At 29.5% G+C, this 9171-nt stretch overlaps 1 long non-coding RNA gene across 1 annotated transcript; it reads right to left on the bottom strand.

The window, feature by feature from the left end:
* Window positions 1–3166: 3166 nt before the first annotated feature.
* On the bottom strand, window positions 3167–6429 carry LOC111709156 (uncharacterized). Its single transcript, XR_002766795.1, has 3 exons — window positions 5885–6429; window positions 3478–3843; window positions 3167–3414 (listed from the first exon to the last, which is right to left on the bottom strand). It is a non-coding gene; the product is annotated as an uncharacterized LOC111709156 (long non-coding RNA).
* Window positions 6430–9171: the final 2742 nt, after the last annotated feature.

Below are 9171 nucleotides of genomic sequence, written 5' to 3'. Positions count from 1 at the left end.
CTCCAATCACAGGTTTGAGTAATATACCTCTGTTCTGGGGTACTGTTGTGAATCAACAACTAAACATGGATGATAATGGACTTTTTGATCCACTGTCAACAAATACTACAAATTTCAAATTTTGGATTGATGATTTCCTAATAAGCTCAGTAGGAACATTACAGAAACATATGATGGACGTAGACAAATTTTTATATCTTTTAAATCGCCTTGGTTTAAAAATAAATATACCTAAAAGTGAATTTTTCATTAAAGTAAAGGAAGATAATTTTAAGTTATTAGGGTATGAAGTAGACAAAGGAAGAATAATACCTAATAAAAATAAATTAAATATTTTAAAACATTTTAAAACACCAAATTCAGTAACAGAGTTACAGCGTTTTCTTGGTTATTTGACCTTCATCAGGCATTTAATTCCATTGAAAGTCATAGATTTAGTGTCTGTTCTAAACCCATTGTCATCAGACAAAAGTAAATTTAGTTGGACATCCGAACATGATAATGCATTTGATAAAATTAAAGAGATTTTAAATATGGATTTGAATTATCAAGAGCCGGACTCAGAAGATTCTATAAAAATAATTTACAGTGACGCATCGGAATCGACATTAGGCGCCATTCTATTTTCGTATGATATAAGTCATTATCGTCTAAATCCTCCAGATTTCTTATCAGACAACATTCCTGAAGCCTACAAAAATCATATTATGTTCTACAAAATATCTTGTAAAACTATTATCTCTCAAGAGCACGATTCAATGTTTGAAAATTTTATTCATTTACTTACATATTCTCAAAATTTTCATGAAATTTATGACTAGAACGAACACAATATTTCTTTTTTTTTTAAATATGATTTTCAGTTACATCTTGAAAATTAGAAGACAATTTGATTCTTCGAAAAAACTCAATGTATTTTTACAAGTAATTTTTTTGAGAAAATATCAAATGAATTTTTTCTATCAAATTTTGATCATTTTTTGGCAATAGCGGGAATTGTATTCAAATGTAATATTAAATTAATTTTTGGCAATAATAAAATACAAAAACGACCTTATTTTTGTTTGATTGACGGGTATAAAACTGATGTAATCTTGGGACATGAAACAGGTGTTAATAAGTTTACTTTATTTTATATCCTGGATAAGATTGATCTGGATAATTTCAAATTGGAAACAAATAATAAAATGCGTATTGATAAAGTAGATCCAAAACTAATTTTAGAACAGTTCAAAAAATCTTTAGATAACATTGATGCAAAGAAAAACATTAAATTAATTTTGCAATTTTCAAAGGCCATTGCAAAAAATGAATTACATCATGCTATCTATTTGAAAGAATCTAGTGCACTGCTTTACGCCCTGGATTCCTTTAAAACTGAGATAATTGGGTCGCCTCTTACTTTGGTTTGCACTGATTCAAGAACTAGTTTTTTATGTTTAATCCAGAAACTCAAAATAGTAGTAAAAAACTAATTAGATGGTCTTTAAAAATTGCTTTATCATATAAAAATGTAAGAATTCTTAATATCTCAGGGAAACAAAATATTTACGATTTTCTATCCCGATTGGGTCTCCCAAAATCTACCTTTTTCTCAAGAAGTCTAACTCCTTTAACAATAAACCATGAAGTAAGAAAAAAACTCCCTGAATATCTTACCTGGTCGTCAATTATGGATTTTTGTAAACAATACCCGGACTTAATTAATTTTTCGGAAAATAAAATAGATGTAAAAATACAAAACCAATATTTTTTAGATATTAAACCAATTGAAGAAAATGTTCATTTTAAAACAAATACATTAAAAATATTAATGGAACAAAGAAATATACTCGATAAATTTTTAACAAGAGCAGAAATTATCACACATCAAAATAAAATCGCCCTTCCCTCAAAAGCTGTAGAATTGAATGGTCTCATGTTTATAGATGACAAATGTGTTTTGCCGCCTAGTTTATACATTTTTGCTGTTTTACGTGAAAATTTACTTGGATTGCATCAAGGAATAAATGCTTTAGTTTCAGCCTGCAAAAATTTATATTTTATTGAACAACCAAAACTTCTTAAAGGGATTGCAGAAAAAAACATCGAAATCATGCCTTGCATGTGTCTTAATAAAATCTCAAATGGATAAACAAAAACATGGAATATTTCCAGTAAAAAAATCAAATCTAATGGTCTTTATGGACTTTATAGAAGGCCTACCAGGAAAAAATGCATTCTTATTAGTTTTTGTGGACCTTTATAGTAGATTTATAAGTACATATGTACTAAAAGATAAAAAAAGTAATAGTATAGTCAATTGTATTCGTAATTATCTTTCAACAAATGGTGTGATAAAATACTTGTTATGTGATAATTACAGTGGCTTTCAATCATCTGAATTTATGAAATTTTTAAATACACATTCTATTATCCAACCAGTTTCAAGTCCATATAGATCCAGAGCACGATCGATTATCAAAATTTATAACCAGATTATACAAAAGGGTCTTAAAACACTTACATTACATGATAGGGAAAAATGGGAGGACTTAATTCCGATTACTACTTTTATAATTAATAATAGAAGATTTTATAATGAAAAATTAACACCCACCCAACTTCATTATGGAATAAAATTTTTGAGACATGATTTTTTGAGACCAGAACAAGAACAACTTTTTAAAAATATAATCCCTCCAAAATTTTGGGAAGAAAGAGACAAATATCATGATATCATTGATAAAATTGAAAATGAGTTTTCTGAACGCCGAATGAAAAATCTGGAAAAGAGGCAATTAAGAAAAAATATTCATAAAAAAGACACTGAACTAAACAAAGGAGATTTCTGTGTTATAAAAAAATTTAGCGAAGTAATTGGTACTTTCAGAAAATTAAGAGAAAGTTTTGAATTCCTACCATTTAAAGTACTATATGTTAAAGAGTTCTATTCTGTATTAGAAAATTTAATTGATGGTTCACATACCGTGAGATCAAACAATGATATTAAAAAGATAGAATTATTTAAAAATGAACAACCATCAGAAATACCAAATATTATATTAGAAAAATTAAATATCTTAACTGCAGACAACATTATCATGCTTTTTAATTATAAGAGAAATGAAGAAAACACAAAAAAAATACAAACTAGATCAACTTCCAAGATAATATTAAGGGAAAAAGAAGAAATTTTTAATAATTATTTATTAGATGACGATATTATCGAGATTGACGAACCTAAATCGGTTCGATTTGATATTTAACTTCTCTCCCTTTATCTGTTGTTTTTCCCCTCTCCTGTCTATAAAAGCCAAGTTGTCATCTAACTCCTGATTCTGCTGCAACACATCGACTTTCTCCAATTCAATTTCCCTCCCTTTCCATGAATCATTCGGCATGTTGGGAAGTCTTAACTCTCGCTTGTTCTACCTTAAATATTATTTTTCAATTAAAATTTGAATAACTTTAAAAATAAAAAAAAAATTAACTGACCAATATCATCTACGCGTAGTCATCTAAACATAGTCATCTGGTTCTCACATTCTCCTTTCCAACATTTTAGAGTATTTTTGATGCATCAAATGAGTAGCCTTGGTTTTCAGATCTGGTATAGCTGGCAAGTTCCAAATTCTTGTTTAAGAACAGACAAGATCTCTCCTCTTATTCAGCTTGATTCGTCCTTTCCTGATTTCCTGATCTTTCTCAAGTTTGATGATGCTCAATTCAATTTAGCTGGCAAGTTCCAAATTCTTGTTTAAGAACAGACAAGATCTCTCCTCTTATTCAGCTTGATTCGTCCTTTCCTAATTTCCTGATCTTTCTCAAGTTTGATGATGCTCAATCAGATGATTAAAACTCCTAAATAATTAATTTATATTAAAATAACAAACATACTTTTAGTTTTATTTCTAACAAATTGGGTTTTAGCTTATATTGTTTAATTACCTTTTTAAACAAATGCATATTTTTAAAGGACCAACACAGCCAACCCAAAAGTAACCTTTGCAGCAAAGTTAAAAAAAATAGTATAAGGGAAAGGCTTATATTTAATTTAAAATGTTTAAACCCCACATTTTTGATTAAAGCAAAAGTACTAGGAAAAAGGATTTAAACAGATTTCAAATCCCACCTTTTACGATAGAAAAGTTTTAAAGTATTTAAATCTTTACTATACTTACAATTAATATTAATATATAACTCAACAAATATAAATTATTCATATGTTAAAATTATAAAAAAAGTAACATAAAAATATTAATACCTTTTGACAAATATCAAAATAATACTTATGAAACTAAGTAACAAAAATATAATAAAAAGATTTATGGTTATAGCAATATGAGTGATGAATAATTAAGATCTAAAAATATATCAAAATTTTATAGTAAGATATATTGGCGACAATTAATATATAAATGTGTAAAGTATTATAGAGTTTTGAATTTAATAAATCTATAAATTACATAATAATATTAAACCAGACCCCCACCCCCTTTTTTTTGAGATGTTATGTTTCGGTATTTGTTGGCAATAAGTATACGTAATAATATAATTTTTAACTCACTCTTTGTACTGAGACATTCAAGGTTATACTAAAAAGTGAAAGTTTTGCAAACCTGCTAACTAAGTATGGGGGTGTGTCCCTTTTTGAAGATTAAATTTTTTAAGTTTCTTTTTAAACATAATAAACAATATTATTTCAATATAAAATTTGTAAATTATAAAATGTAATATTAAAACAAAATCACTTATACACAATATATAGTAATATATTATTTCATGTTCTGACAGGAGATTCGCAAGTTGTTGTCTGAAGGTTGAACAGTAAACAGAACAGTATAAAAGAACCGGAAATGCCATTTTCGCAAGAACTAATAGTGTTCTTTGCCATTTCACAGGCTAAGAACAGCAAGACGCCTTGAATAAGGGGGACTTCCTCTTGACTAGGGCAAAGACCAGCCCCAATAATGAGATCCTATTGGTTAAAAATCAAGAAATCATTCGTGTTGCTGATGTTTTATGCTTGACTGAGGGTGAATGGTTGACCATCCTTATGGTTGAAATCCTCTTAAAAGAGATGGGGGGCAGAACCAAGTATATCGAACCAGTTTGTTTGGGTTTCAATGTTAGTTACAATCTTCAAACAAAAAGTAATCGAAATGAACTTATAGAATTCACGGACAAGATAAAGAAGGTAGTTCTGAATGCAGCATCTTCAAGACTGATTTTTTTGCCATTTATGAGCCAACGTCATTTTAGATCGACAGGATTGAAGGAAAAGTAAGTTTGTATGACTCTGGAAGTGAAAAATATTCTGGTTCAACATTTTTGGAGGAGAATATAAAGATAGTGAAATTAGTGAGAAGTACCTTGTACAATTTATACAAAAAAGAGTTTAAGGGGGAAATCCCGCACTGTATCCAGCAAACTAACGGATACAGTTGCGGACACCATGTAGTTCAAAGAGCAAAGTTTTTGCTAGACACAAAACAAATGAAGACGGACATTGAAAAGACGGCTGAAGAACTAAACTATTTCAACGCAGATGCCATTATAAAACCAAACAATGCACTTCTAAATATCATTTTAACAAAATCCTCATACCCAGATAATGAATCTAATCATATCTATATCGTAAACAGAACAAACCCGACACTGTGCAAATTTGTACCGTTAAGCGAAGAACTTTGGAAGGACGCGACGACATTTGGAGAACTGAAAACCATTTTCAGGGCAAACAATTATACCAATCGTCAAATGTGGAAAACGTTAAATAAGAAATGGAAGACGGTTAGGAATCTTCTAAAGGGGACAGAAAAACATTTAAAATTAAAAGGAGACCAAAAAAATAACAAAAAACTAATTCGAGTAGTTCGAAAACATGATAAAAACTTTTTACCTTGATTTGAATTGTGAAGTGCAGTACATCTTAACATCTCTTTTCTGTAATTATAAAATGTTAATAGTTGTAGGCATGTCCATATAAAAAGAAAATTAAATTACTATTGTATTCAAATAAATCTGTTCATATTATTCATTCCGTATTACAAGGAGAGTAGTAACATTTTTATTTTTATAAATGATGATTGAAGTTTTCTATTCCAGTGGGAAGATTTGTTTCTGGATAAACAAAAACAGTTGATCTGTAAATAGGAGGAGGAATAGGTAGATGGGAATGGGTTTCTGTTGGTTTATCGTCCTTTTTTGTCTTCTTTTGTGTGGTATTTACAGGAATAACACAAAAAAAATAAATGAATAAGAAGAATATAAAACGAAAAGAAGAGAGTTACACTGAATAAAATGAAAAACTGAGTTAAGTCATAACTGTCATACTGTCTGTTTCTGCTAGCTTCTGTCTTGGTCTCTTGTCTAATAAAACATCACTTTGATCAATTTTTAAGTTGTTCAAACATTGACGGAAAGTAGGTAACTGTGAGACTACATCTAGAGGGGGGTTAATAATTCTGAATCTGGACTCTAGATAACCTACAGGGTGTTTCACACCATATTTTCTCATTTATAAGTCGAGATTACTATATAATGAAATAATGGGCTTCAGTAGTAGAACTTGATAGAGTAGAAGACTCGGTTGTAGGGTCAAATTTGGTTTGGTTTAAATACTCAGAATATCTGTCAAGTAATTCTTTAGCGGACATGATGACTTAAACTAAACTTATATTTATAGGAATCCCAAAAAAGTAAACTTTTATTCTGCATATAAACTGGTTTTTAAAGATAAATATCAACTAGAAATAATTAATACTGTTGTGTAACAACATATCTGTACACTACTAATAAACCTGTCCTACAATAAATCCTAGATTTGTACACTAAGTAAACCTGCCATACTGCAATACACAATGAACTAATAACCAATAAATCAATTAATAGATAAATTAATATCAATCATTGTAAATTATTAAAGTATTTCTTTAAAAAGTATATTTTTTATCTAAATTTTTTCATTTTTTTTAATAAGTTTATATTTTACAGCGGTGCAATGGAATCTAGTGGATCTTTTCTCTGTGCTCTGTATGAATGGAAGGAAAACTCCGCCCTAAAACAATTTTTGATCAGTAAAACTAAACAAAAAATATTGAACATTTTATCTCTGCACTCATTTTGACCATTTTGTCAAACTATATAAAAGAAGAAGAACTATATGATCCTTCTAACCCATACATGATAATACTGCCAGACACACATGATTTAAAAAGAATCTTTAAAAAAAATATACTTGCTGTCATGGATTTGAAGGACTATATATTGAATGAAGTGAGATACTATGGCAGTACAAGATCATTTACCTCTTTGCGAGAAACTTTATATCAAACAAAAGCAAATATGCCAATTGTTCCGATTTCTGGAGAATTAGAAAGGATAGAAAGAGCCAATGCTAAGATTTCACAGTATTCAAACATCAATGTTAGAGTGGAACTAGATTCGAATCTTTTCAAAGTTTTGCAAGATACCTTTGGAACTTTAATTCATCAAAATATATTCAAATTCCATGAGGTTAAAGATTATTTCTTCAAACTTCTATGTTTGTTTGGTTTGCAAACAGACCGTACACATGTGTCGACAAGGGGGACAATTCTGAGACAATTCACGAAAATAAACCATCTTCACATGTCCCAATATTTACCGTTGCTTGCTTCACTATCTACGGAAATAAACCCCATTGACCTGAGGTCATTCCCAAGACGTCTAAAGAGACTTTTGCACAATTCGTCAATTGAGTTGCAAATAAAACGAAGACACATAAATCCGGAATACTATTTAAACATAAGTTTATCAAATCCTAATACCGCTCCCTTGTCTCTGAATTTATCCAAATATAACTTTCAATCAGGCTGGAAAATAAGTCCCTTGGACAGTTCATCCGACTCTGAATCAAATGTCCGATTTCTTGTATATTTGACGTTGTTGCAATGGAAATAGGCCTGTTTAATATATTAATTAATGGGTTTAAGAGATCAGTTCCAATATATTTAGAAATTAGAGTTTTGACCAAATTTAAGAATTTTTTCAAACAAGCAATCTTGTTCCTACAATTCAGGGGAGCAACCCGGAACTTCGGTCATTTTTATGTACTCATTATCTTTCCCGATTGATATAATAATATTCGTTGCACCTTGTCTTTTACTTCTTATTCCAGAAAAGTTTGTTATAATATTTTTTAATGTTTCAAAAATTTTAATCTGTACAATTGACTCATTCTCATATACATAGGCCGGTTTTGTTTGTAACGTTTTTATCTTTACAAAATAATTCTTTATCCAGTTCAGTAAAGAAAAAAGTGGTTTTATATATATTTCATCGTTTTCTGGTGAAACTAACATTTTGAGGGAATTTTTTAAAGTAACCAGGTTGTCAGTTTTGTCTAAAAAATCGACTGAACAAGATTGTTGATATTTTGAAATCGTTTTATAAATTGACACAGGGTCACCCTGATGGAAGGTAGGAAAGCTTTGGAAAGCACTGTTAAAAGTTAAAAGGAAAAATATTGTTAAAAGCATCTCTATTATGTTATATTTGACTATGATTAGTTATTGATCACCTGTTGTACAATAGTTTGAAGCGCTAACGTACTTAAGTGAATATTGTCAGTAGATAAGAGGCTTTCCAAATCTTTCCTTCCTAAAAAACCAAGAATTGTAGAACAAGTTAAAACTCCTACATTAATTTTTCTAGAAAGGCTATTTATTACAGTGCGGAATCTATTTTTGCATTCAGCATCGAAAAATAAGCAGTTATCGGAGATTTCAATTTTTTTGATGGCTTGAGGGGGGGGTTCCAAAAATATCAAATGATCTGTAAATGGTTCCAGAATTTCTAATAAACGTTGATAAATATTAATGCATTTTTGCAGTGCAAAAGGTTTTAGGCATACATGGGAACCCCTTTGGGTTTTATGCAATTTTGAAGGGTACAAATTATTCCCGGAAATGAAAAAGATTTTTTTATAAGACCTATTATTTTTAATTAATTTGTTTTTTATATTTTCTAACGAAATGTTTCCTTTAAATAAAATGGAGTCAATATTCAGCCCTGATTCTTGAATACATCTTGAAACTTGGTTGCAAAGAGAGGAACCCAGGAGTAATATATCTTCTCTATAGGGCATGTTGATAAAAACGAAAGGGTCACTGATATCCAGAACTAAAATAAAAAATTTGAATATTT

This window comes from Eurytemora carolleeae, unplaced genomic scaffold, assembly GCF_000591075.1.
Source record: "Eurytemora carolleeae unplaced genomic scaffold, Eaff_2.0 scaffold220, whole genome shotgun sequence".
Taxonomy (NCBI): Eukaryota; Metazoa; Arthropoda; class Copepoda; order Calanoida; family Temoridae; genus Eurytemora; species Eurytemora carolleeae.
Note: the sequence above shows the minus strand (reverse complement) of the source record. Positions and strands in the feature narration are given on the sequence as shown.